We start from the raw sequence: 27,363 nt of genomic DNA on the forward strand, positions 1-27,363 counted from the left end.
TCTTTAGAATACACAAGCTGATTTTAGTCATGACCCATAAGTAAAATCTTGGAGATTTAAAGCCGTTTGAATGCATTCACTCATGCAGGCAAAACCACTGGTATTGGTATTTTTAACGTACAATCAATTGGAGAGAAATCACTGTGTCTAAAATGATATCAAATCTTTATCTAAAATGAAATGTGGGCAAGAAGCTAAAGAGTGTAAAATGTTTTAGCATAAATAATCACTTTCGAAAAAACGGTCAAAAATGAATGTTAAATTCAATTGAACTCAAATCTAAAGTATGAATAATTATAATTTATAAAAAAAAATAGCCACGCCTCCCATACCCACATGACTCAAACTTCCAGCACTTTTTAACACTTACCCAGGCAAGCACAGCCATTTCTTATTCGATACACATCACCTCCATTTCTAGAGTCAATTTACACAAACCTTTTCCACGTTTTCCAGTTGATTTTGAATTCAGAAGGATTGTGTTTTTTTTGCAGTGTCTCATAAACCTCCTTGTCCGTTTAGAAGCGTGGCGTTGTACACTACACATCAGCATACGTAGGAGTTTCATGAAGCGTGCGAATCTGTTCTTCTTCTCATATTCAGCGGACACTTTCTCCTCATCACCACAAGAGGCTCCGCGGGCTGCGCGCTGGAGACGCGCTCTCAGCTGGAGACAGAAAGGGACTCTCATCACTGCGCGGCGGCGGAGAGGAGCGAGGCGCAGCGCACATTTGTCCCTCTCCATCGCACCGCATCCGTTCCCCCACGCTCACATCGCGCCGCATTGAGGATCGTACAGTTACAGAGGAACGGCACGAATTACGCGGACCTCAGTGCGTAAAATGCACATCCGAGGCGGCTTTATTTCGACTGCCCTTCAGGTAATGCCTGTCTTCATAAACTTGTCTCTAGACATGTATTCCAACTCTTTGAATCTCATGTAGGCAGTGTGATGTATTGAAATGTGATCTTTGTGGAGATATTGTTAAGGCAGCGGATGGCGTGACGCGCATTTCAGAACGGGATTTGTAACTTGTTGCCGGTAGTTTGTGTCAGAAACGATCCTCAATGCGTCTTTTATTTGCGGCTTTATATAGATGTGTTTTTGTCCTTTTGGAAAGTTGACAAGAGTTGTCCAGTTATTTCATGCACATTCATCATCATCTATTGATGTTCAGTAAAACCTGCTGATATAGACAGAAAAGGACAGAATATCGCAGTGATGAATTTGGTTTAGGTTGCTGGATCATTAAATGCCTTTCCGATAAGGATACTTATTTTACATTTGCAGAATACGCAGTAGCCTTCCCTATATATGACAATATGTGAACATGTGACTCCTACCTAGACTTACATCTGAAGGCTCACTGTATTTCTTTTCATTGAGTGAAGCATATTTGGAAGGTAACAGTGCTGTTTTTCTACACTGTAACTTGTGTAACATGACCATTATTTACTATCACTTATGTATTTAACTTGAGAAATAATGTCCTGTGAAAGAATCAAGTGAACTTCTCTGTTGGTGTGCTTGTCTAATGGACCATTGACCCTTATTGACAGCAGTGGATGAGAATCTTTCCAAGAATTACTCAGATCAGCAAAACGTTTTATACCTCAACCTTTGTCTGATTTGATAACTGTGTGTTTAGTGAACATCGTATTTGGAATACTTTGATTCAGAATTTATATTAAGATTGTAGTGCATGCATCCATATGATTTACATTAGAGTGCACAAGATATTTCAGAGTTAACGCATGAACATTGATATTCATGAATACATTTTGTAATGGTGTTCTGTGCTGTCTTTGATTGACAGGTTGCTTGTGTAAAATGATTCCGGAAAGCAATGTTCTTTTATTTTTAAATAAAGCTAGGGAACAGCATGGGTTAAATTGCAGGTTTCCACTGTTAGTTCATCGATACTGTGCAGAAAATCAGCATATTTCATGCATTTGAATTGCATCTGGATTGCCAAATAACTACATTTTGCTCTGCGAGTTTACACAGCTTCTTTATCTAGTAGCTACCGGTGAGGGCAACACAGCTTTGACCGCCCGATTCTTATCCTTGTCGATAAGTCGACATCTCCAAAGGTTTCCTTCCTGAGTGAGCACAAACCTTTAATGTCTTGTGCTGTACGTGTGTGGGGAAAAAACTCAGGAGGCGGTGTGAAAGTTGACGGCTTCTCCTCCCCTCTCGGGTTTGAGAACCGTTGGCCGTTTGCCCATGGTTGCACCAGGCGACGTGTACGTCCAATCCTCCCGCGTCTCACTGATCGCTGTCATTTACCCTGCTCTCCTTCGGGCCCCTTGGAGCCTTCTTTGAAACTCAATATCCAATCAGCGATTTGCATTATCCAATTAGGCGAGTGATCTATGTCCAGAGATGGCTTAAAGCATTGCACCCTGGGATTATCTGCCGCTAATGAAACCTGAGTTGCGTCGTTGCATGCCAGCTTGACTGTAATTATCGCATTCATTTTTAATGCAGCCGACAATTATAAACAGAGCGTGGTGAATTATTGCCTGCTTTCATTCCGCAGCTTTATTTATGTGTTTGCGGTAGGATATAGACAGTTATATGGCTCAGGGGGCCGGTCGTGTGCAATATAATGTGGCGTGCCCTCGTAATGCACCTGAAGGGGCTTGTCAGCGCCAGACTTCTCCCGCATATTTTCCATATCGCCGCCAACATGCGAACTCACATAAACTAATACGTTATAGATTTGCGGTGATTTATTTCTAGCGACCGTCCGCGTCGCCTACGGGGCTCTCAAACTGGGGCCATGGACACAAGCGCACATTTTGATAGATCGCAGGGGCGATGCAGCGTGCCGTGGACAACGTTGATTACATTTTACTGAGTCTGAGAATAAACCTTAGCGTGGCGGGACGGGGGAGGCTGAGGGAGGCTGGGGGACGGTGATGTATGTTGCCCGAGGGCCGGTGGAGATGACAGATATGGGGTACAAATGCGAGAGGTTTTATGACTCCTGGAGAGAGGAGCGTGAGAGGTGTTTAGTTGACCTCGGCCTGCGGTTGGCGTTCGGGGAGGGTCGCGCGTGCTTGAGGTGGATCTGCTGCAGATCGTTGCTTAAATGATCAGCTCACACCTGCTCCGAGGTTCAGTTGATGCCAAAGGCTCTCGACCTCCCGTGTTTCCGGTCTGAATGTGTGGGCTTTTCAGCCGGTTCATCCGGAGACAATGGATGCTTTATCTGTGGTTTACTCAAGCGGAGCGACTACATAAATATGTGGATGTGCAGACACAAATTGTTGTTTTAAATCAGCATTTTGTCTGGATTTCCATTAAAATTGTCCAAACATACTTAATGTCCCTTATTCAAATAGGTTTTTCTAAGAATATGCCTTAGATTAAGTTGATCTCTTCTATTCTCCATGCAGTTTATGTTGAAAACTAATTGTGATGCAGCATAATTCAAGATATACTTTATTATCTTACATTTACATTAACATTTAGTCATTTAGCAGACGCTTTTATCAAAAGCGACTTACAAGTTGGGTAAACAATGGAAGCAATTGGGTTAACATTGGGACAACAAAAAGCATAAGAGCAATAAAAACATGTCTCACAAAGCCAACTACAATGTACAGAGCCAAGTTTAGTTTATCTAAGTTTAAGCAAGCATGCATTTTTTTTTTATATTGTAGAAAAGATATAGAAATCAGAAATGATCTTAAACATAAATGCTTAAATTATTGTTTAGATCCTTTTTGTGACTTTTGCATTTCAGCTGAACCAAGCTTGAAGCTTTTTATTACCGACAACATTGAATCTTTTCTTAGGGTCATCCCCCCAAAACCCATTTAAAGGGACAGCACACCCAAAAAATAGAAGTCTCTCATCCTTTATTCTCCCTCAACTGTTTGTAAATCTGTATGTGACTCTTTTTAAGTGAAACACAGAAGAAGATATTTCGAGAAATGTCTCAAGGGTTCTGTGTTCACACAATGGTTGATGGGGTTTGGTGTTGTTTGATTAACAACATTCTTCAAAATATCTTCTTTTGTGTTCTGCAGAAGAAAGAAAGTCGGACAGGTTTGAAACGACATCATGTATAAATCTTTTCATTTTTAGGTGAACCAAAGCCCATTCAATGATATCATGTCAGGATTGGTTCAAAAGTGGATTTTCCAGATCAAAATGGAGATGATTATTTGCAGATGGTTTAGTGTTAGAAATATATATTATAAAAACATTGCTATTTAGTCTTTAACAGTATATCCATTTGGCTTTGAAATATAGAATATAACACAAACATGCAAATTTTTCTCACTGAGATGTCTCATCTTTGTCTTTATTCTCTGGCTCCGGCGTGTCCGTCAGCAGTCAAGCGTTTGAACAGCAGAGGATTTAATGAAACACTGTGTTTTTCAGGGAACGCATGCAGGTCAAGTGCCTTTTGCGAATACATTTTTTTCAAGCACCACAACAATAATTCAATAATTACTGTCCTTACACTGTCATTCCACATTACTGTCACACAAAACTCTGCCTGAGAGAATGAGTATTTATTTAAAAACAGACCAAAAACTGTCATGCAACAGAGCCCAGAAAGCATTGTGCATTCTTAATAATTCATGTTAACCATGTGGAGGCGCAGGCGCGTGGCAAATTCTTTTAATACCTCTCCTGCATTTCTTTAAGAAGTCTGTGCGTTAAACTTTAAGCTTAGTCCCGGTTCATTCACTTTAAGCCATCCAATACTATAGATTTCCAATGTTATTTGCAGTAATGTGAAGTCATTCAGCTCACATTGTAGTCTGCTATTATCCAAATTTACATCTCAGACCACACTGGAGGTGATCTCAGATGTTATCTCAGGCTACACGTGAATGCAGTGACATAAGTGTGCATCAGCTTTGACTGACAGGCGAATTCCCCAAAATGACCAAATGTGAAATTGACTCGCTTTTCACACTTTCACAGTGTGCTTTTATATTTGATTTGGGTGTTAGTCATCCAGTCGGATGTTACCATGGTAATTTAGCTTGGCTGTGCGTGTTGGCATTTGTCAGAGGGAGAAGCAGTAAATACATGTTAGATGTCTCTCAGGCCGTCTATCATGAGGGCCGGGACGATAATTATATTGCGATTCACACTAATAATTATACCTTTCTAGAGTGATTCTGAAACTGCGAAGGCTTCGATTCTGTGTTTTATGCATGTGAACTACGGCTCTTTGATCAGTAGGAAATACTGCTCGATCTAAAATCACTACGAGATTGTCAAGAAAACAAGAAGAGAGAACGCATGGAAGTACCCGGATGTGTTCTCGATATCAAGGATTAATTGCACGCAGCCTAGTGTGCGCACGGAACCCTTTTGAAGACCCAGAAGTCACTGTGGTCCGTCCAACTAGTGTCACGACACCGGTCTCCATGAGAACACCTGTCCGTTCTTTGCGTTATTGGAATTGAGGAACGTGTCACGTGTAAATCGTTCATCTTTGGTGTCCCATAATGGGAGTTTCTGCGCGAGAGCGAAGAACGTACAACCCTAATCAGAATTCACCGAGAAACTCATTCATGTTCTGTTTTTGTACATTTCAGATGTTGCATTAAAAGACAAAAAGAAGATGGGAAGAGTGCAGAGCAACTGAACGAATGTGAGCTCTTGTTGAGAAATGTTTGAGGTCAGATTGTTCTTTGACTTTAAATCGCAGACTTCAGCATCTTTGCCGTCATTGCAATCTTTTCTGACGCACACCCGCATACAGTTTCCTTCAGTTAAATGGGGTGTGAACGGCACTTCACGTTAACTTTCAAATGTTTGTTGAAGCGTTTCGCGCTTTGTGGTGCACAGGAGAACTCAGGATCCCTAAAAGCTCTCGTTTATCTGTGGTGCTTTGTGTCTTTCTTTAAAACTCGCCCACACCATCCACCTGTTTTATATTTCAAACTTTCTCTGTGGTCACTTCAGTATGAATGTCCGGTCAGTTCTAGCTACAGGCTGATCTCTGACCAGCGATAACCGATCTACACTTGGTGTTGAATAGAGCCGGTAGGCCCGTTCCCCATCCGGTATTGTTTGGAAGCCTCAAGGCCGCGATTGTTTGCTCTCTAACAGGTGATGAACGATCTTGAACTTTTCTCTTGGCCAGAACCGCAGCCCACGAGGATACACAAAGACGCAATCCATTGATGAGTGAACATCCCATCTGCACTTGGCTTGCGGTAGCAGTGGAAGCGAATGCTTGGATTCCAACCGTATGATTCATCGCATTGAGTTATTGGACATTGTTTAAAGTAGAGATCCTCTATCACGAGGGAGTATTAGAGCAGCCATTCATATTTAATTATGTTGCATATCGAACCTCAGTCTCTAGGAATGTGTTGTTGACTCGATGGAAGTTGTTCTTGTGGAAAACTCTTCTTCTTTGGCTCAGTTGATGTTTAATATAATAATGGTTTTACTCATTATGTGAGTCAGCCGTTTCATTTGATCTTGGGTTTTTGGCGCCCAAAGCAAGATAATGATGGAAGAGATGTCAGAACGGATAAATACAATCCACTTCAGAAAATTTATTAAAATGATCATTTAAATATAGACATAGTGAACAGAGTATTATGTTTTGAAAGTTGTTTGCTGGGATTGTTCACCCAAAATGCGTTTCGAACTATCATGTGGCCGAAAACACGATAAAAGAATGTTTATTTTTGGGTGAACTGCCCCTTAAAGGGAATATGTACTTAACTATAGTTGTTGTTAATAATTGTCACTTTAGTTAAACAGTGGTAATACAACTTTTTTAAAGCTTCTTCCCAAATCCCAAATGAACCTTGAGTGTTTCTATTTGTGGGGAAACTTTGGTTGCAAAGTCAAAATTAAGACCTAACCCTTATTTTTTAATCTATATTCCTCATACCGTTTAATTGTAGTACAATTGTACAATACAGTATACACCATGTGCTCGGTCAACATGTGATGGATGAATCAAGGGTGATCGTGTCCCATATGAACGTAAGTTCAGACGCTGTCAGACAGCGTGACTCCAACAGGCTAATGTGGGTTTGTACTGACAGATCAGGTGGGTGTGAAGCTAGAAAGCTCATGCAGACTGACAAGCTGAAATTCATTCTAGCTCTAATTTCTGGTCTGCCAAGAGCGAGAGAGAGAGAGAAAGAGAGGGAGAGATAGATAAAGAGAGAGAGAGAGAGAGAGAGAGAGAGGGGAGATAAAGAGGAGATATAGATAGAGAGAAAGAAAGAGAGAGAGAGGGAGATAGAGAGAAAGAAAGAAAGAAAAAGAGAGGGAGAGAGAGAGAGAGAGAGAGAGAGAGAAAGAAAGAAAGAAAGAAAGAAAAAGAGAGATAGGGAGAGGGAGAGAGAGAGAGAGAGAGAGAGAGAGAGATAGGGAGAGGGACAGAGAGTAGTTTGTAGGAGAGACACAAATGAATTCTCTTAGCGACTAATGACTAAACACACAAAAATCTCAGTATCTCTTAGATGCTAATGACCTGTCCACATCTCACACGTTTCTCCGGAGGAAAACACTAAATAATCCTCTCTGTGCTATCCACATTATTTGATCAAATTATCTCATTCGTGTCCTCATGTGAGTTCAATCTTTTGGTCTTTTGCTTATAAGATCAAGACAGCCCTGAACCCAAACCATCATCTGGCCTTGAGATAGAAACCCCACATGTCTGTACATGTGTGTGCAGTTCTCTAAACATGTAAATTGAGACGCTATAGAGATCCATACAGCAGGGTTATGTACCGCGTCGGTTGTGCATAGAGAAGCTTCTCTAAACGTATGCATTTTAATAAAACGGATGAATGTTCATGCGCTTCTGCATACACACATTCATATCCTCTCTTGCCATGTGCGTGAATAAGTCGCTGACAATAGCAGGAATGTGTTATTGTGTTATTTTACATAACCGGCACGGCATTTGTTACGGTGATGTATAGGGGCGTGATGAGATGGCTTGATGCGCCGCTAAGTATGAATGTTTATGCAGAAACATTTGTAAATATGACAGATGTTCACATGTACGCCGCAACGACTCAACGTCTCGGTTTTAATCATCTCTGCATTTGTGCTTTGCTGTGTTCTGTGTATGTTCGGTTTGTGCTCGCGTGTTTGCGATGTGTAAATATTACAAGCCCAACTGTTCATCAAACCAAACGTTAAAATCGGAAATGTGTTCATTCATGAATTCAGTTCAGATTTATACCCCCGTATGAAAGCAGTCAGGTACACGTCAAGAATGACTGCAGTTATTAAAGAGAAAATGTCATGGAGTTTATTACTCGGCAGTGAACGCTGTGTAGTCTTTGTGTGTTTTTGTTTTTAATCCGCACGCCTGCTAGCCATACACAAAAGGATTCGTCGGTTGTGAAGAAGTTATGACCATTGCGCGTCTGTTTTTTTGGGGTCGCGAGTGCAGGAATTGAATCTGAGGATACTGTGGGATTTGATCCAATGATGCATATCTTTAAAGGATTAGCGGATGCGGCGTGTCGCCGAGCTTTTGCATGCGTTTCCCTGTTGTTTTCCTCCTGTAATGGGCTTTGTAAGTTAAAACCCTTGAGACATGACAATTCGGCTCTCGGACTGCCCTAGTTCTCAAAAGAGTCTCATCTGCATTAAAATTCAAGGATTTTCCACCGAGTGACAATAATCGCAGTAGCTCACTTCTTATTCACAATGTGCTTTTCCAAAAGCGCTGATGCGTGTTCTTGCGTTGAGGTCACTTTGAGGCGGTCCTTGATGTGCAGTTTCGAAGTGGTGGGACAGTTTCATTTAATGCATTTATAGGAGAGCACGATGAAAAAGTCAGACTGTACTCTTTCACACTCTAATTTTGGCCGGATGCATGTTTACGCCCAAAGCCGTGACCTTTCTGTCAGCTGTTTAATGAAGGCGTCCAGCGTTTGGATATGATGGAGATGGGGCCAGACGTGAATCTGAACTCTAGTTCTGCGCAGGCTATTATAGACCGTGACAATGCACTCTCAGATGTTGTTAGTGAGAATGGGTTTGTTGTGCAGTGTTTTAATTGCGTCTTCGCATGCATGTTATTTATCATAACTAATTGACGTGCTTTTTTCTCCTCTGGAGGTTTTATGGTGATTTCCCGCCTTGGTAATTTACCCCAATCGGTGAAGTATATTTCTGCAGTTTGCACAGAATTTATGATGATGATTATTATTGTACTTGAAAATAAACACTACATTTAATTACTTTAATGAATCGAAAACTTGAATTACATTTAATTATGCAGGTACCATATCAGGACTTGATACTTGCATATTATTTTAATCGCAAGCTACCGAATGATTACCATCTTCATACAGCTTGTGTGGTACAGTATGTACTATCACACTCATGTAAATGATTTTACCTAGTTTTTTTGTCTTGTTTTCCATAACAGATATACTAACATGTTTAATGCATTTGCTTAAAATTGATCAAATCATGTGCAAAAAAACAGACACACACTGTAATAAACATCAAAAAAGTTCACACAACTAATATTGTTGTGTTGGTTGAGCAAAAGTCCATGACAAAGTTCACAGAACTTCTTTTAATAAGTTCATTCATTGTAACAAAACATTTTCCTCATTAACTTAAAAATATGAGTTGTTCGAAAAATTCTATGCAAGTTCACTGTAGCATGTTCGATTCTTTGTTTCTTATTAGTTTTTCTTTTAATGATTAGTGTTTCACTTCTCGCTGTCTTAATTTATGCTTTTTTATTGTTGTTACTATTAGTTATCTATTGAGTTTAGAGTTTTTTAATGAGTGATGTTTTTTTTGTTACCATGGTTGAGGTTTGTGTGTTCAATGTTGAGTTGTAAGTGCAGAAATCCGGTATACATGCACTCAAATCAAATTGTTAAAACAGTTGTTTGATCAAAGTTTTGGTCTGTTCGAGGCAGAAAACAAGTAACCTACAATTGTAGTAAACTACAAATATATTTGTTTATTTTTAAATAAACAATTTATATTCTTTATTTATGTTCAGCCAACAATTTTTTTGTTCTATTGTTCATAGGTAAACTTGACCATGATGTGACAAATAGTGACTTAAAAATATTTTTGTTGTTCCTCTCAAGAAACCTGATAATCCTAAATTACCTAAATTCATTATTTTGTTTCTCCAATTAGTTGATTTAAATCAATACAATTTTTATTTCCAAAATGTTGAGCAAACAAGAGAAAGCAGTTTATTTTTGTTCTGCAGGCTTAATTTATTTTACAGTACAAATAATCTTGAATTTTTTTTTTTTTTTTAAGCATAAACTTTTTTTCAGATACCAAGACTCAATAATTTAAGTAATTTGGCTTCTCAAATCCATCCATCCATCCATTTTCTACCGCTTATCCGAACTACCTCGGGTCACGGGGAGCCTGCGCCTATCTCAGGAGTCATCGGGCATCAAGGCAGGATACACCCTGGATGGAGTGCCAACCCATCGCAGGGCACTCACACTCACTCATTCACTCACACACTCACACCCTACGGACAATTTTTCCGGCTTCTCAAATAAATGATGAAAATACTTAGTTAAATATTTGTTTTGGCATAGCATTTCCAATCTTATGAAGAAGTGTCGTTATTGTATTTTACCACAAATTCCAAAGACAAATTATTAAGAAATTATGTTTTTTTGGAAAGAAAAAAACATTTTCATTTTTTTGTTAATTCATCATTTTTTTTTCTGTTACAGTAATAACAGTAAAATCATCAAAATTTCACATAACAAATTCTGAGAGATATGTGTTTATTTGTCAAATCTCATGTTTTCTAGGGTAAAATATGGTCTGGACATGTCTCATCGAGTTCCAATTTGTAATAACATTGTACTTTTAAGTAGTCAAGTTTAAGAGTTAAAAGCATCTTTGAAACAAATGATATGAAACTTGTGAACATTAAAACGCAACGTTTTGCTAACTTTATTTTGGGGGTCACTTTTCAGTCTCCTCTGAAATCCAAGACCGTTAGACGACACCGACAGGTTAGATGGCTTTTCAAATGAATGAATTTTCCCCTCAGTAAGCAGTCAAGCCAAACGCTTCCATCTTGAACTGAAAATGACATTATGAGAGACGCATACGAGCTTCTTACTTATTGGTTCAGCCGGCTATTTTACAAGGCGATGATTTAAATGACATAATTTCCCCGGCGGAGATAAAAGCGCTGGGTTTAATTATGCTTTTATCTGGCGAGGCGAGGCGCAGCGTCACGTCATCGCTGGTGTTTGTTTACCCTCTGTGATTTACTAGTAAAGGCGGTCTGTTACGTCCTGATAACTCACTCATTACACGCCGGGTCTCAGACGCCACGATAACGGCACCTGGAGAGGAAACACGGCGTCTCGACCTTTAAACTCCCGTCCGCCCCAAGTCACACGCTTCAGCAGTTTGTCTTTTTCAGCGTAATGACTTGTCTTTGTGGCCTTTCCGAGACTAGCAGATGAAAGGCTGAAGCATTCAGTCGTGTCTGTATGAAGTGTGTTTTTGTTTTGATGTTGTGTACTCGTGATTTACAAACAGGGGAGGATAGTGCTGCGGCAGTCTCTCTGATTGTTGTTGTTTCAGTCAGGAGACTCTCCCAGAACACAAATAAAATATAATAAAGAGCTCCGTGGCGCGCCGTAATTTAACCGTGCTGCCGAAACGCCCCAGTTAACACTTTGAGTCAACGGTCCTTCAAGTTAAATCAACTGTTCGATGAAATTCCCTGTTGGCCGCGAGCAGTGTTGAGGAATAACTAACTAACTGAAGTTAGAGACGATGACAACTCTTCAGAAGCTCAGCTGTTATTAGAATAATGACACAAGCCCAAGAAGCTTAAAGAGTACCTAGCATGAGATCATGAAAATGACATTTCGTCCAGTCTGTTATGTTGCCGTGTTTGAAAGTAAGCTGTCTGCCAAGTTGTAAGTCCGAATGTGAATGAATAACAAAGTTATTTGCTTGTATCTACGTCACTAGACATAGTCCCCGCCTACGTTTTGCTGAGACTGCCGCAAAAACGTATCTCTCCTCCCACAAACACTCTCGCTCGTTCGTGATGCTTGTGTATCATGTCTATAGTCTGTGTTCTACGGTGTGACACGAAGTCGGTCTTATTTCAACTACCAAAGGAAGAACGTCTGAGGGAAAAATGGTCCAATTTCATTTTTAATCTTGGCGCGTTCACTGCAGGGTATGTCAAACGACGATCCTTGAAAGAGGGGGAATACCAACTCTATTTGGACCTGTTAGCTCCACCGAATCCAAACCTGTAAGTGTGACTTTTGATTTTTTTCTTAACTTCAAGAAATATTTTCGTTCCTTATGTCTGTGTTTAGCTAATCCATATAACGCTAACATTAGCATGTACCGTTATTTCTGGGGTGTTACAGTTTGTTTATCTGGCTATTAACTTTACATTTTCACACATTTGCTGCACATGCACCTATATAGATATATTTGGGTTTCATATATATCATTTTTCATAACGTTGACTTCTGAAATGCTCTATGTACCATGACAATGCACAGTTAAGACGAATTAATAATATTACTAACGTATTAACAGTATTTTAAGAAAAAAATATTTCAAGCATGTTGTCACACTGGGAGTTTTTATGACAAGAGTTGTCACTTGACACTGACAAACATCCTGTTCCAGTCGTGGTGGAGTTTGTTGTGGTTTAGCGTCTTCTTCCTCGTCAGACTCGGGCTCAAACTGGTACGGTAAAATCGCCGCCATCTCTGGCTACACTTATAATATACGTGACATCAAACCACATGTAAACCGTAATACTGTAATGATGGGGTTCCATATGCGACAAATGATGGACACGTTTGACCAATAACAACAGACTACACCCTCTGACCAATCACATGACACAAGGTTAGTGGGTAGGCGGGGCCTAGACGGATGAATCGCCGATGGAATCATTTGAGAGTCAGTCAAGAAGAAAGGTACGAATAACTGCCTATTATTACGACATTATAGTGTTTTTACACATTGTATTTACATAAACTTGTTGTTGGACACTCATAAACCAAAGTAGGACCTAAAAAAACATATGCTAGGTACTCTTTAAAATAAATCACAAAGACATGCATTTATAACATTGTATTGTATACTTGGACTAATGCAATACCTCAAATGCGTTCTTCGGGGATGTTCTCTCGCTTGTGCATCCCTTACTGAATCGGGTTTGTTTATGATCCGATTCCATAAACACCGAATCAAAAAGAATTTTGCTAAATGTTTGTCATTGTGCTGTTAAAGCTGCAGTCTGTAACTTATTTGGTTGAAAAAATGTGGTTTTGAGCAAATGCATTAAACAATATGAGATATAATAATGTTTCTTGATCTGACTCACAACAGGACGCTTATAATATGTTATGTATATATATATATATATATATATATTATAAATTAAGCTGTAATTTCATGTTTTTAACAAAGAGGGCGATAGAGAGGCATTTGAACCTTTAAGTAAATGAGCTGTGTTGTGAAAGTTACTCTGAAAAAGTTATAACTTACTAGTTAGTAATGACATATTCAATAGTGTGATAAGATTACTGTACAAATTACTCTCTCCAAAAAGTATTTAGTTTCTTATTACTAATTACTTTCATATCCTATATCAACCTTAGTTAAATGATTCAAGGATAGACATGAAACGGCTACTTTAATTCATTCGTTTAGTTGAATTACATCAGAAGTAACTGTAATTAAATTACAGAAAAATGAGAGTAATCTCTTACTTTCCTTTTTAAAGGGAAAAGGAATTAAATTACAGTAACTCATTACTTAGTAACTAGTTACACCCAACACTGTAAATTAGTATTTCTAGGTTTGTTGGTTTAAGTAAAATATTTCTGTTTAATGCTGTTGATTCAACAGTTTTTGTGGCAGATAAATACATAAATCTTTTGTTAATTGTATTTGTATTAGTTGATTTAACTATAAAACATTGCTTTGACTGTGATTCTAAATATGTGTATGTGTTTATATATAACAATTAATCTCTATATACAGTTGTATATTTTCCTTTATATCAAAGATAATAATCCAACTGTTAATATTTCAAGGTACTTTATTTTTCCTTTATTGGCATGACTGCGTGTTCTTACAATATTGCCAAAGCATTAAACATATCACAAAAGTACAAACCTTAGAGTAAAATTAAAATAAGGTGCTGAGTAAGGCATTAATATAGAATGAAATATCAAATAAAGTATATCTAAGTAAACAAATAAAACATGAAAATAAGATAATTAATATCAATATGTTTATATCTTTGCATTCTAATGATGTAGAAAATTGTTCAATCCCAGGTGTCTTCAAACAAAGATGTCGCTGTTTTCAAGTATAAAAACATCAAAAAGACGATAAGATCTTCAAAGAATAAATCTTTAATGACGTTTTATTACCCAGTTTTGTTTAAGACAAGTTTAAGTCTGTTAAATTCACGCTACAAACAGGAAAAACATTTTATAAATAGTGCAAGAAAAATAAACAGATATATTCTCTGAAAAAAAGTCTTCATTTTAGAGTAATAATGTTTAGATGTTTTTGTAGACTGGAAAAGATGAAACACTAATTTTTTTTACTGTAAACGTTTGTCATGCTGATCAGAGCCTCACATTTTTAAACATTGTAAAGAAGAAAAAAATCTCCAAGGGCTTTGATATATCAACATATAGATTCAATAGAAAGTACATCTGCTGTCTCAAGGGGTCTTAACATGTAATGCGCATGAGGGAAAATGCACAAAGCATCTTGATATGTGATCTTAAGTACAGTAAATTTCATCTTAGTGAAAAAAGAGAAATGAGATGTTCGTGTGCGCTCCGCGGGTCATTTTATCAGACGGTTGTTGAGCAGGTCCTACGAGCTTTTTAATGTCACGAGGCAATAGAGTCATATCTGAAGAGACATTATTCTTTCATAAAGCAATGAGAGAAAACACAAACACATGCAACACAGCGACTATCACAGCTCCAGTGAAACGCAATAAACTCCTGGAGTGAGTCAACAAAATACAACACGAATGAGGAAAGAAATTAACTTTATTTCAGAGAAAACACAAAAACTGAACATCAAAATATCCTAAAGCATTCTATTAATAAATATAATTAACATAAATTAACGCTTAAATAAACTAAATATATAAAGCAAAGTCAAATAACAATGTTTGGTGCATGTTTGTTTTTTGTGCATATGCAATTTCAAATACACTGATGACAGTCTTTGTGTAAAAATACAAATAACTTTTACTTTGTGATTTATATATTTTTTTATGTACAGAACTCAAAAATCACTTAAAACATTAGTCTTTTCAGCCATTTAAGTACATTTTTGCTTAAGTTTGGTTAGTGAACAAGGTACAAGGTAACTGTGTATGTCACATCATGGCTCGTGTCAGAAAGTCCCACTTATTTGTTTTCTTAGATATGAATGTGATTCCTTATCCAGTCTAAGTCAGTAACACAGAATTGAATACTCTGTGTTTGATGTACATCCACATCACTAACTCTGAAATAAGCAAAACCACCATTAAAAATAATGAAACAAAAAAAGCAGCGCCTTGTTTGTATAGCTGATAATGTTTGCATCCGTCTCTTCAAAGCTACGTGCCATGTGCCAAAGAGCCCATTAATTCATAACCACATCGTTCCCCAGTAACATCCCAGTGTTTCTTTTTATCCCAGAGTTTTTCAATCATAATTATTTGCACTGAAATCCACAGCAGAGACTCCGCAAATGGGCAGTAAACATTATAAGTCTGGGAGTTGTGCCACATGCCGGTGGATATAAACCGCCTCGCCGTCCCCGAGCTGCATGCATGCGGGGTGAGAGAGAGAGTCTTTCCCTACGGCTACTATGAGAGGTGACCACAGCATCACTGTCCCTCTCCCTCTCTCTCTCCCTCTCTCTCTTCCTCTCTATCCCTCTCCCTCCCTCTCTTTCTCTCACTCTCTCTCTCTCTCTCTCTCTCTTCCTCTCTATCCCTCTCTTTCTCTCACTCTCTCTCTCTCTCTCTCTCTCTCTCCCTCTCTCTCTCTCTCTCTCTCTGTCTCTCTCCCTCTCTTTCTCTCTCTCTCTCTCTCTCTCTCTCTCTCTCTCTCTCTCTCTCTCCCTCTCTCTCTCTCTCTCTCTCTCTCTGTCTCTCTCTCTCTCTCTCTGTCTCTCTCTCTCTCTCTCTCTCTCTCTCTCTCTCTCTCTCTGTCTCACTCTCTCTCGCTCTCGCTCTCGCTCTCTTCCTCTCTCTATCACAAAGATCTGCGTGTGCTGAAGAAAGACGTGCTTGTGTTGGTTTTGTATTCCAGCAGCGCCTGTACACATTGCTTTCCTCTGGTCAGAGTGTTCTGTTGATGTTGTGTGTCAGAGTGTCGTCCACACGTCAAGATCAATGTATAGTGCTAAACACTGTGTTTTTGCTGTAAAGCACACTGAAAGATATTCTTCCGTTTTCTTTACTCGTGGACATTTCTCTTTCTTTGTTTGTGCTTCGGCTCAGATGCAGATCTACGCTCTCCTTCTAAAGTTTAAGGTCACTGGAATGAAATGATTCTCAGGATCTTTTTCTTAAGGTGTGGGCTTAAACATTTTATTGTCTTTCTGAAGAAAAGTGCTTTTTTGGAATAGACACAAACTCCTTCAAAACTGTTTGAAAATCAACTTGTGAAGCTGCTTGATGAAAAGAAAACATTTATGCAAATTCTAGACAAGATTGACGAGCTTGAACATGATCATCAGTAAGGACGTAATTCCTAATGTTGTTTTCCTTATAATAACCACCTTTTGATTCTTTATGGTTACACTTTCATCTTTATTTATTTAAATTTTGACATTTTTTATTTATATTTATTGTGAATGATGTGTTTGTTTTTTCGCTATATTTTTTCCTTTTTGTATAAAAAAAGTAACCAAACCGTGCACAGATGATTATCAGATGAGTTATTTTTTGATGAAGACATGGCTTATGTTATTTAGAGAGACATAACTGATAAATCGACACAAATGAGGCAAGATTCATGTATTGCGAAAGTGAGCAGAGTCTGTGTGTATTTCATATTGATTTTCACATCAGTTCTGTATGTGCGTCTGTGGACTTTGAGAGAGGAGATGTCTTCCACTAATGATCTAGACATTTGTGCAAAAGTTTACTGCTCTAGTCTAGCTATTTTTTGGAGGTCATGTCTAAAGTTCTGTTCCCACCAAGAATGAAAACGGTAACTATACAATTTTAAAAACTGTTGTAAATTAAGGAGTCGAGTCCTCTATGGTCCTATTACCATATAGAGGTGATATTGTTGCCATGACTTTCAATAATAATAATAATAATAATAAAACTAAATTTAATTTAATTTTATTTTATTGTAATTATATTTTAAGTCTAAATGAGTTATTTCATTTTATTTTTATGTTGCATGTTCATTTTGGAGTAATTCATTTAGTTAATATTAGTGTGCTTTCGTCATTTTATTTTTATTATTGTTGTATAGGTTTAATTTATACTAGTATAATAGTTCATAAGTAGTTTGGCGCGGAAGCTAGTTTCTTCTTATAGTTTGTATAGACCACTTCGGATGGCGTAAACAACGCTGGTCCAACGCTAGTGCAAAATAACTTCCTGTTTCATTTCTTAATCACTACACAAACGTTAGAAACAAAATACAACCAAAAGAATATTTATGACTGAATCAAAATGTTAAGTAAAGATCTTTAAGATTTAAATAAACTGTATATATATGTTACAAAATAAGAATGAATCAATAAAACTGGACCCGTGTGTACATCTGACGAAGCGCTCTAAAGCATCTTAATAGATATTTTTCTTGCTGTGAACAGTACTTTGAGTCTTGATCATAGACGTCCCAAAATAACCAACAACAACAGTAGACACGATCACCTGTGTCCCTCTGTATTCCATTTAGACCAATAGCACTAAAAGTTTTTTCACAAACCCGTCTCCTCTCAGCATCTCCTCTAGTAACCGTCTCTTTTGTAGCCTTTCAGACTTTTGTCTCTGCAGAAACAGCCAAATGCAGGAGATGTTCTGACTTACTATGCAATTTCAGGCCAGTTAGCTAATGGCGTTCCCTGTCGAGTCGGCCAGCTCTATGAATCAGGTGCTGTTAATAGCCCATCGGTAATGCGCCTCACGCTGAGCTGGGCTGTGCCGGTCCCCGGGGGCTCGGGCTGTATGGCAGATCCATTATTCATGGTTCAACCTGAGCCGCTGGGAGCCAGTGACACCTGAACCAGCACAATCACTCACGGGTTTGAGCGAGATGCCCCTGCCGGGGTCGGAGGGCTTGAGGTCAATCCACCTAAAGACCCGCAAACTGCGGCCTGTGCCAAAGCCAATCCCATGACTAGACTAGACGGGTCGGTGCGGAGCCCTCGGCCTCGGGCATTTCGGGATATTTTTGTGTACTGTACAAATACCGAAAGCCTTGATGTTCAGGTCCGGGGGCAGAGCAAAGATTACACATTTACTCCATTGCTTGTTAAAGAGCCGTGCCTTACAGGCGAAGTGTAATTGATGTGCCACCAGCTACACTAAACGGGGATTAATTTCTCGAATGACTGATTTAAAGATGGCGCCGTTCTGTTTTGTGTCCGTCCTGAAATCTTCTACAAAAAAATATGATGTCCTGCTTACTAATGCACATTGCCCAAAGTTGTTATTTTTCGGAATGTTGAGTTGATATCGTATAACCTTTCTTTAGACTTAGTGTATTATGTTGCTTATATGTGTCAGAATTACAAGGTAAAATCTTTAAAGTGCAACATTCAGAAAATGACACACCTCACGACATTGTTGCAAATTTTTTTGATCAACAAGTCATACATTGATGTTGTTGTCCTTATTTTTTTAAGGTTCAAGGTTTAAACTTTTCAGAGCTCAGGAAAAGTCCTTAATTGTGTTCAAATATCAAATGGCTTAGATTTCTTAGGAGAAATAAAAACAGAATCAAATGAGACCGCAGAGTTGAGTCTGGAGGTGTCAAATGAACGTAGATTGTAGAGGTAAAACAATCTGGATTCGATTAAAATTTGATGAGAAATGTTTGAGTTCATATTGCGATCTTCAATTATGTTGACTGTTAATTGCACAAATCTGAGCTCAGTTTGACACATTATTGACATCTCTTCTGAAACACTAATGACAGACACATTTGTCATATTTTTCTCAGGAGAAATATCTGAGACACAGATGAGACGTAACCAAACGTCTCGTTGATGTCTAGGAGAAATAATTGAGATATTAAAGAGATCTCATCTGTGATTCATCTTATTCAGTAGTATTGAAGCTGCTTTGGTTGGCTGTAGTTTCTTAAGCAAAGCGAAATACGCTTTTGTTGGAAGTGTGCATTTGTCACCCACTACGTTGGAATTTGGGGCCAAATTAAATTTCTTTGAAGAGTAACATTCTTCAGTCGGGACAGGGTTCATTAACAACACTTGTACGTTTTAAATTGGAGTACAATTATGTTGAAAGCAAAAGAGAGAGACTTATGTGTAAGTGTTTTCCAAAGTATTTAATTAGTTTTGGCCAGCTTTTCTCTCCTGTAAATCTTAGCATTAGCACACTCTTTACAGTTTGAGTTTGAGAGTTATTGGAACGTGTCACATCAAATGAAATGCAGAAATATTGATTCTTTTTTCGATGATGAAGCTGATAAAGCCTCGTCTCAAATCAGGACCTGATTCTCAAAGTAATGAATAACTTTTGACTCTATATCGCCATCTCTGTTTGAAACATAAAATTGCAGCTTACTTTACATAGGTATTTTATATTACATTCAACTGGCATTTCCAGCAAAATTGCACCCGACGTCTTATGTTGTAAAACAGCTGACCGCTGTGAATCCGACAGTTCACACATTTCTTTAAGTATGTGATGCAATAAATAATGCATCAATTTCTTTTACAAAAACGTTACCGATTGCAGTTGTAAAATATATGTCTCTGCATATTAAACTGGGATCGATACAATTGACACTATGTCTGACCTTAAAACAAAGTGGTTAACTTTTTTTCTCACCTTGATTTTTCTTAATGCAACGATTTTTTCGACTATATGCACAGCCGATGATGATGCACAGCGACCCTGACTGACATGAGAAGACCTGCTTTTCTTTAAGAAGTATTCATGATGGTTTTCTAAGGCAACCGTGTAATCTCTCTTGTGTTGTTCATAATTAAGTTGTCCTTTCCTGTCCGAAACGCTTCTTGCGTCATTGCATTTTCTCATCTGTACACTTATCTGACTGCAGGTTTGTTGCAGCTATTATAATAATCGCTGTTATGAATGTTGCTGTGTATACTTAATCCGGCAGTTTTCATCGCACATTCTTCCACAGCTTCCAAATCACGAATACATTCCTGCAGTGAAGTCATAACAAACCATACATCACAGCCGGGATCAGCACCTTTTGCATTAAGTTCATGTTCTGTATCACTGGGCTGGAAAAAATGAGAAAGAAAATACACAAGTGAATGCTTCCATATCTGTGAGATCAATCGTCAGCTGTGACTTTCTCACACTTGCAGTCATTATCTTATTTATAGCAGTAATGTCTTGAGTAAGTGTGATTATTTGTGTGTGTGTGTTTGAATTCAGATCTTCTCAGCCACCAGCATCTTAACAAGCCCATTTCTCTCCTCCATCCGCCTGTCTGCAGTAGATGTAAATCTCTCGCCAGTCGTGGTTTTTGGGTTATTAATTTAAAAGAATGATGCAGAAAATGTTTGTGACAGCGTGTTTGAGGACACCTGAGGCATGGATATAATTGCTGCTCTTTTGTTTCAAACCATAACATGGATTCTTATAATACTGTTTATACTGTAGTCATTCATTCTTGAGTGCTGTTTGCTTAGAAAATGATCACATTTACTTGCATTCATACTCGCTTTTGAGTTTTGAACAGACCCCCAACTCCAAATATTAAATATCAATCGTTGCGTAATTTAGTTCTACAACGTGACCTAGCAGATGATAAAATGAGTGATAACATGAAACATACAAAGAGTTTATTTCCAAAATTGAAAATTTATTTTTATGTTTATTGTGCATCCCATAATATCAATCAAACTGCAATTGGGCTGTTTTGATCAAGTAAAAATAACACAAAAACACAATAAAACATGTTAAAAACATGTTTACATAACAAAAACATAATGTGAAAACTTAGTTATCTGTTTTTGAAAATAAAAATAAACTCGTATCGTAGACATTAGGCGGTGGGCTCGGGCCAGTAACTATGCATCCAGAACACCCTAGCAACCATCTAGCAAAGAGAGTTTTAATATGTAATATTTAGATGACACATACAAATGTAATTCTTTTCTGCAGTATTAAGTTCTATCAAGTGCACTTTTTAAAACATTTGCTATTCACCTGTAAATGATAGAAGAGATGAACGTTCTCTTGTTTTCTCGTCCTCGTGTTATTTCAGACATGTGTGATTTCTTCCATTGGAAACACGACGAGATGAGTGGCAGAATGTTTAGTGACTGACATCCTCTGTCAACATTAGTTTTCTATCCGTGACATTTCTTCCCTGAAACAATTCAGTCCGGTTTGGAATGACATTTGGAGCTAATCTCCTAAATCTTCTATAATGTGTGTAGTTTATAATAAAAGCAAGTAGCCGTTAAAATACTCTCCGACGAACAAAAGTCGTCGTCACAAAGAGTCACGACGGGATTCATAGCCCACAGAATACAAGAGGGAATTGGTAATCTAACCGAACGCACTTGGACCGATCTTCATCACGGTCTTCTGCTCTGATGTTCAGCATTCCCATGTTCTTTGTAGCTTCAGTCCGCCGGTAAATTGCTCTGAGACTATTGAGGGAGTTTTTACTTGAGGTTGTAAATTGCTTTAATAGCAGAGGCTGACATGCATAATTTGTTATTTTTCCCCTCTAATTCTTGGCAAAATGGAGTCTATCAGCGTTTCACCCCAGAGACGATGGTTTCTTCTCTCTCATCAGGCTAAATTAGATCTGTGAGCAGAGAGAGAGAGAGAGAGAGAGAGAGAGATATCGGCATATTTTTGCATGTGCAGTGATTAAGTTGCGGCTCTGAATGTTTGAAAGCACCGCTCCATATGTCTCAGTGTCGTCTCGTGGCCGTAGCTGTAATCGTACAGCTCGGGTTGTAAATGACGTGATGTTTGTGTCATTTTTCATTCGCTTCATTTTCATGCTGTTTGTGTTTAGAAGCATTGCTTTATTCAGGTAGAGAGGCAGTGCATTAGTCTGCCCGGGCCTTTCATTACATAATGCTGAGTTTATGTATTCATATTATGAATTTAGTTTCTTGTGTAACACCTATTGCTCACAGACTCGAGTGTTCTTCTAGTGTACGACTCCAGACGTGAGCTCTATAAATACCATACTGTGCTGTGGTGAGGATTGTGATGAGTAAAAATCGGCCTGGTGATGACTGATACATCAAACAAACGGATTAATCCATTGATGTTTGGATGATAAAATTGCCAAGTTGGTTGACTATATAAATGTTAAATCTGAAAATTTTGGGTAAGAGTTATTTAACAAACACATAAAATCTGGGTAAAAACGTTTCTTACCCCGATTCAAAACAGTAAGCTAACAATAATGATTTATCGACCTGTGTAAAGAAAAGTAGATTAAATAACCTCCAGTTTAATGTTTTTAACAGAGATGGCGATAGAGAGACAAAAATCACATCCCTTATGCAAATTAACTAGGTATACATTTACATTTACGCATTTATCAAAAACATTTATGTATATGCAATCACCTGGGATCGAACCCACGATCTTGACGTTGTTAGCACCATGACCTTACCGCTAAGCTAAACATGATTTTTCTACAAATATCATTGTGAATCATAGTACATTTGTGGTTGCTTCGGTTTAACTGCAAATAAAACAAAAGCAAACATGGTTAATATATTGTAGTAAATGGTCATTTGTATTATATACTGTATTGGCTATTTCTATTACAAAAATAATTTTTGCTGCCTTAAGCTACCTAAAATTCATTCCAATTTACTGTTTTTATGTCTTGACATTTTTCTAACTCAATATATATATATATATATATATAAATATATATATCTTTGTTTTACTTATGTAACATTGTTCAACTCAGTTTACAACTCAGTTTACAACTTTACCACTACCAAGCTAAAATGAATTGTAAAGCGGATTTCACAAAATATGTTTTACAGTCTATATGAGTCCCTCAATGGTAGTATAGCTACTGTATAATAGCTTATCTGAGTGTGAGCTAGCAGACGAGTAAATGGATCTCACACCGTCATTTATTTTTTCTTAATAATGTCTCCTTACCTACGCTAGATCTCGGAGAAGCCGCGCGCGGAGCTAAGAGTTCAGGGATGTGTTATAGCGTGGGCTAATGTGTGTTAGCGGAGGCTAAGCGGTTAATCGTTTTGTCACTCACGCAGTTGTTCGGCTAATCAATCAAGTTAAACGTGGCTTTGTTTGACAGACAAATAACTTCTTGGCAATATTGTGTTCCTTTATCAAGTTGTGGCGGCGTAGCTCACGAGCTTCAATCTTCTCACCGCTGCTATAGATTAATGTGTTTGACGAGCCATTAAGTAGAAACAGGCATTAATTGCTACTCAAAGCAGAGAGCTATCTTGGGAGCCCTTGTTCAGAAAATGAGGCAGCCTCCATGTGGGCTGCTCGCGAGCAATGGCTAGCGGTTTGGCAGAGCTGTCGAACGGGCCATGTGCTCCGGATCAGAAAACACGCTTTCCAGGGGCTTTGCCCGAGCGCGTGGCCTTTTCTCACACAGAGATTTGATGAAGGTCTAATCAGCGGAATGGCAGAATGATTCAGCTCGCCGTACCGGCCGCGCAGAGCGACTCTGCCTAAACTGCCATGAGGACATTGAGCCGTGTTTCACACATTGAACGTTTGCGTCCCCCCATTTCATTACAATACAGACGCTCTGTGTCGGTCGTTTAGTCATTTTCTTTTCATGATAAGCAGATAATCTGGCAGACTCTTTTACATATTAAACTACGACTGAACATATTGAATGATATCACGTGTAAACAACATTTTGTTCTATACTATAGAATTTCCTATAGCAAACTGTGTAGTATAATATAATAATGATACTAATGTATATTATATGGTATAATAATAATAATACATTTTATTTCTTGGCGCCTTTCAAGACACCCAAGGACACCTTACAAAACAGACTTAAAAACCGTACACTAATTCATAGTATATTCCAATAAATCTATTGTTAGAATTAATCAAATTAACAACAGTCAGAATATAACATTTAGACAACTTACAAAACAAAGTTAGGACACCTTGCTAAACAGAATAAAAAAAAAAGAGTAATTACTGTAGTATACTATAGTATGTTAAAAACGGTAGTAAATTCCGTAGCATACTTTCATGCTCACTATAGTAGGTTTCCAAAACAATTTGGCAAGTGGTATAGCTTTGACATGAGCTCCAGCAAGACTAAGTAGTCTAAACATGTTTTATTTCCCCCATCAAAGCTATCAAAGATACATCTCTTCATTTTCTATGTGTATTAATAAAATAATATTGAACTGTGTGAGAAGTGTTTCTTAAGGGTTGTTTATTTTCTAAATGCCTGCAGGGCCAAAAGTGCTCACCGTTCAAAATCTAACTCATTGATGAAATAGAGGAATATGCTTTTCCTCACAAATCATAAATGTTGCATTATTTTACAGCTTTAGTCGGCACGCAGGAACTTTCATTGATTGGAGCAGACAGAACTGTTTAGAAAAGCTCAATGTCCTCATGTAGCCTTTTGACATACTGCACTGTAATTCTGAGCCAAGCTGTCTAGTTAGTGTCAATACATATTACACACTCTCCAGGGAACTTTGAAGAAATAGCATAAGGAAATCGTTTGGTGGCTGATACAGGTACGGCGTTTTCTGACACAGTTATTTTCTCTGTATTGATGAACGTATGAGTAAACACAGAAGCAAACCTGCTGGGAAATTAATTGTAGACATGAAGTGCTGGTTAGGCTTGAGTACAGACTTTTTAGCTTCACAACAGGACATTAGCATAAAAAATGTTTTTTATTCTTTCAAGGCATGACGGAACATCTTGATCTCACGGGATCATTCTCATACAATGTGAATCAAACAAAGCAATACTGAAGCCCCGCCCCTAAATCTAACGTCACTGAAGCGAAAGCACATCATACTTGTACGAATAAAATTGTACGATTTCCGTGAACGAATTAGCCACTGAGGTTGAGGTGGACAGTTTTTGATCAGTTAAGTTACAATTGTTGTATAAAGATGCCTAAAATTGCAATTGGGTAAAAAAAAATAAGTTGAGCAAGTACATAGAACATGAGTGTTAAAAACTGTCTCCTTATTTTACCTAGATTCAAAACTCTTAATTATTATATGAATGATTAACTGTTTAAATTGAGTTGTCAGCCATTTTGCTGACACGATAAATCCAAAACACAATAGTCCAAAAACATGACTATCCAAAACCACGATAATCCAAAATACATGTTAATCCAAAAGACACGATCAGGCAAAATAAGAACACAATATTTAATTGGGAAATGCAAGACATGAATTTGATAATGAACCGCACAGGACAATAAACAAGAGGGATTTAAATGGGGAAACTAACGAAGGGATGATTACATAGGGGAGGTGTCGGGCAGGTGACAGGAATCAAACACTAAGGGCGATATTACAGAAAACAAGGGGGCGGGGCTAGGAGACGCGACCAGAGGACACGTTGCGCAAAGTCACAACAAAGTCTCCACACAGAACACAACAAGCACGAAAGACATGATACTGTCACAATTCTGTCCACAGAACCAGAAAACTCATGACCAGAAGGACAGAATCATGACAACATGGTGTTATTAGATATTTTTCCATAAAACTACCATTTAACCTACGTAAAATGTACGAAAGCTATACCAGCTGAGAGCAAAATGTATAGATGGATCATTGTAATGGACATTTATATAAGAATGACTTGGCGATGTTGTGTTCAAACAGAGATGGCGATTGAGAGATGAGTAATGATTCATCTTTGGCCATATAAGTTGAAGAAAGAAATATTACTTCGTGCTAACGTTTGTAGTGTTCTGCCTTTTATATTCTTCTGAAGATGCATATCCGTCCCAGCATAAGGGCAAATATCAATCTTGCCGTGTAATTACAGGGTTCAGAGGCAATAGAGAGCTGGATTATATGAGATAAATGGAGACGGCTGAGAAGGTCTACGATATTAACTCTGCTTCCCGTCCGCGGTGTCTGTGCCGGTGCGGGGACGTGCAATTTCTGCTTTTCTGACTGATCATTTGAAAAGGCAGTTGAAAGTAAACAGGCGCCGCGAGACCGTCTGCCCTCCATCGGTGGCTTTCTGGGGGGCAGCGGTGTTAATGAATGCATGGTCAGGTCTGCTTGTGTTAATTGCTGACTGATGGGAGATAGAAAGAGAGAGAGTTTATGGAGAGCGAGAGGGATCGATACGAGCGGGGCCTGTTGTTACTGCTCTGTCAAGAGTGGATAACCGGCCAATTTCTCTCAGGTATTTAGAGAACATGTGTATGTGCAGGTCGACACGTGCGCTGAATGGACATTCACGCGTTGGAAAGGAACGCCTCGCTCACGTAGCCACGTATGGCCGAGCGAGCATCAAGACGGTGAATCATTTTGACTCAACACTGCTCTGATGATTCAATGATTCCAATTTTACTGAACAGACTGATGCATTATTTCTCTGAATGAAACATACATCAGACAATGAAGACTATATTGTGTTTGTATTATTCTGTTATTTCCAGTATTTTTATCTCAGCCGTTTCAACAAAGATTGCAAATCTCAACATTTGATTTATCGAAAGTCTAGTGTAACGGTGAGGATCTGTTACCCCTCAGGCCTCATGGAAGGAAAGTTTGGGTGCAAGTGGAAGAGATGACAGGTGATTGTGTGTTTGGCTTTATAGTGTGTGTGTGTGTGTGTGTGTGACAGGTTACATCTGACAGCTTAAAAACAAAACAGGTTGTGTCTCACGGGAAACTTATTCCCAGATGATCCGCTTTAGCCTGCGGTGTGAAAAGCGATTTAATGAATTTATTCAGAATGTTTAAAGTGAAACATCTAAAGCCGTAAACCAGGACTCATTTAATTTGAAGACAATCTTTCAGGCAATACAACGTTCTTGTCTTCTTTTGTAAGAGCTACATTTATATCCCAATGAAAAGATCTAATTGCTTGAAGATATAACCTTTATTAATATGTGTCTCTGGTGTATGTGCCACCTCTATCTCTCTCTCTCTCTCTCTCTCTTTCTCTCAGTTTT

The 27,363-nt window shown here is 38.3% G+C and overlaps 1 protein-coding gene across 1 annotated transcript in view; it reads left to right on the plus strand.

Moving 5' to 3' along the window:
• Positions 1-726: 726 nt before the first annotated feature.
• LOC130425159 (cadherin-22-like) overlaps positions 727-27,363 on the plus strand; it is a 144,443-nt gene continuing 117,806 nt past the window's right edge. The window contains 1 exon segment of the mRNA XM_056751245.1: positions 727-881. The gene's annotated coding sequence lies outside the window, so the exon portion shown is untranslated.

The sequence above is a fragment of the Triplophysa dalaica genome, chromosome 6 (assembly GCF_015846415.1).
Source record: "Triplophysa dalaica isolate WHDGS20190420 chromosome 6, ASM1584641v1, whole genome shotgun sequence".
NCBI classification, from domain to species: Eukaryota; Metazoa; Chordata; class Actinopteri; order Cypriniformes; family Nemacheilidae; genus Triplophysa; species Triplophysa dalaica.